This window comes from Otolemur garnettii, unplaced genomic scaffold (genome assembly GCF_000181295.1).
Source record: "Otolemur garnettii isolate 467f Iridium unplaced genomic scaffold, OtoGar3 scaffold00018, whole genome shotgun sequence".
Taxonomy (NCBI): Eukaryota; Metazoa; Chordata; class Mammalia; order Primates; family Galagidae; genus Otolemur; species Otolemur garnettii.
The window spans coordinates 28,197,487-28,197,689 of NW_003852413.1; the positions used below are offsets into that span (position 1 = coordinate 28,197,487).

Sequence of the window (203 nt, forward strand, 5' to 3'; positions counted from 1 at the left end):
TAAGGCACTTACAGGTAAGTCATCCCAGCTAAGCACTTGTCTGAATCAGGATTCAAGCCCAGGCAGACTCTAGAGCTGTGCATTAACCATTGTACTGCCCTGCCTCTGCTGGACTTTGCTCTCTAGCCTCCTAGTCCAGTCCCTGTCTAGCTGGGCAACTCAGGCAGGAGGAGGCCTGTGGTTGCAAGAGATAACAGGTAGTA

General features: G+C 51.7%; 1 protein-coding gene across 2 annotated transcripts in view; it reads left to right on the top strand.

The window, feature by feature from the left end:
- Nucleotides 1–203, top strand: part of SGCA (sarcoglycan alpha) — a 9,784-nt gene that overhangs the window by 3,300 nt on the left and 6,281 nt on the right. The window lies entirely within an intron of this gene.